Raw genomic sequence first — 2,545 nt, 5'->3', positions numbered from 1 at the left:
TTACTGTCTGGAAGAGCCTTTATCTATCCTGGCCAACAACTCGACTGAAGGTATTGCCTGTCTGGCTTTGTTGTTTGTCGAGTAACTTTTAGTTATATATATGTATGCTCTTATGATATTATGTTGGCCCCTTATAAATAAATAATTTTTAAGAAAGCAAAAAGGATGAAAAAGTGAACTGACCAAAGCTGAGGTGTGGGAGTTGTAGAAGGCCTGAGTAAGCTTAATGTATTTATGTCTTAGTTTCCTTTTCTCTTGCTGAAACAGAACACCCTGAAAAAAGCAATTTAAGGAACAAAAAATTTATTTTAGTTCACAGTTCAAAGTACAGTCCATCACGGTGGAAGACGAGGCAGAAGGTTTTTTTTTTTTTTTTTTTTTTGATAAAGGATCTCCCTGTAGCCACAGCTGACCTGGAATTAGCTATGTAGACCAGGTTGGCCTCAAACTCACAGAGATCCACCTGCCTCTGCCTCCCAAGTGCTGGGACTAAAGGTGTGTGTCACCACACCCGGCTGGCAGGTTTTTAAAATATCTTAATTTTTATTTTATGTGTATGAGTGTATTACCTACATGTATGTAAGTCCACCTGTGTCATGCAATGCCCATGGAGGTCAGAAGAGGGCATCTGATCCCCTGAAACTGGAGCTATGGATAGTTGCTAGCCATCATGTAGGTGCTGGGAATTGAACCCAGGTCCTCTGTAGGAACAGCCAGTGCTCTTAACCGCTGAGTCCTCTCTTCAGTCCTGCTTATTTTTTTTTAAAGACAGGATCTCACTATGTAACTCTGGCTGTCCTAGAACTTGCTATGTAGACCAGACTGGTCTCTATCTCAGAGATCCACCTACCTCTGCCTCCCAAGTGCGGGGATTAAAGTTGTGTGCTTTGGGCCCAGCTCCCCTTCTATTTTTGAGACATGGTCTCATTATGAAGCCCAGGATGCCATTGAACTTATGATCCTCCTGGCTCCACCCCAGTGCTGACATCACAAGTGTGTTCCACCATGCCCAGAGTTGTGAATACAGTCAGTAAACTGTGAACTCTGAGCGCCTCCCTTTGGTACACCAGCTCTTCTGCTCTGGGTCACTGAGCTGCCATCTTGGTCACCTACTGAAGGTTCCCATAGTACATAATCCATTCCCATGCCACCAGCTCCAACCTGTCGCTATGGGTGGAGAGTGGGGTCACCTACCTGAGCTTAGGGGTATCTGCAGACCACACAGGGGGTGCCTCTGCTAGCAGAGCCCAGGTTACCACCCCACCCCTGCTCCTCCAGCCATGCTTAGGGATAAGCAGGTGGCTCTGCTTAGCAGCCCTGAGAGGCCAAAGTGTGATCTGTCCCCTTATCTAGGAAACAGAAGAGGCTCAGGGAAGTTCCCTAAGACAAGGTCACTCTACCTACCTCCTACCACCCTCCGTCTCTGCAACTTTTGCTCTTCCATCTGGTTACAATGTCTTGAAGCCATTTTTGTGGTTGTTTTGAGACAGTGTCTCACTATGCAGGCCCAGGTGGCATGTAGATCAGGTTGGCCTTGATCTCAGAGATCTGCCTGCCCCTGTCTCCCCAGTGCTGAGATTAAAAGTGTGTGCTACCATACCCAGATTAAAGTTTTTTCTTCTTTTTTTAAAGACAGGGTATTTGTGCCATCGTGCCCGACTTACTTTTTTCTTTTTTCCCTTCCTTTTTTTTCTTTTTAAGTTTTTACTTTATGTGTATGAGTGTATTTCCTGTATGTGTATAAGTGCACCTGTATCATGCAGTGCCCTCGGAGGTCAGAAAAAGGCGTTGGATTCCCCTGGAACTGGAGTTACGGATGGTTGTCAGCCACCATGTGGGTGCTGGGAATCAAACCCAGGCCTTCTGCAAGAGCAGCCAGTGCTCTTAACCACTGAGCCATCTCTTCAGACCTCCTTCCTTCATGTTTTGACACAGGGCCCTATGTAGCCCTGCCTGGTTTCAGACTCATTGCATAGTCTAGGCTGGTCTCAAACTTAGTCGTTCTCCTGCCTCAGCCTCTCCAGTGCTAGGGTTTCAGGTGTGAGCCACCATGCCTGATTTCTTACTGTGTTCTGGTCATAGTGTCTATTTTTTAAATTTTGTATTTATTTTTATTTTATGTGTATGAGTGTTTTGCCTGCATGTATGTAAGTGTACTCGTGTCGTGCAATCCCGCAGGTGTTGGAGCCCCTGGAACTGGAGTTACAAATGCTTGCTAGCCACCATGTGCGTGTTGGGAATCGAACCCAGGTCAATGCTCTTAACTGCTGAGCCAACTCCCCAGCCCCCTTGTTTTGTCATTTTATTTTTTTTTTTTTTTCCGGAGCTGAGGACCGAACCCGGGCCTTATGCTTGCTAGGCAAATGATCTACCACTACGCTAAAACCCCAAACCCTGTTTTGTCATTTTATTTTGTCTTTTTTTTTTTTTTTTTTTTTTCCGGAGCTGAGGACCGAACCCAGGGCCTTATGCTTGCTAGGCAAGTGCTCTACCACTAAGCTAAATCCCCAAGCCCTGTTTTGTCATTTTAAAGACTATTTTAACC

The sequence above is a fragment of the Nannospalax galili genome, unplaced genomic scaffold (assembly GCF_000622305.1).
Source record: "Nannospalax galili isolate Female #2095 unplaced genomic scaffold, S.galili_v1.0 scaffold385, whole genome shotgun sequence".
NCBI classification, from domain to species: Eukaryota; Metazoa; Chordata; class Mammalia; order Rodentia; family Spalacidae; genus Nannospalax; species Nannospalax galili.
The sequence above is the reverse complement of the archived record's forward strand: the minus strand, read 5'-3'. Positions refer to the sequence as shown.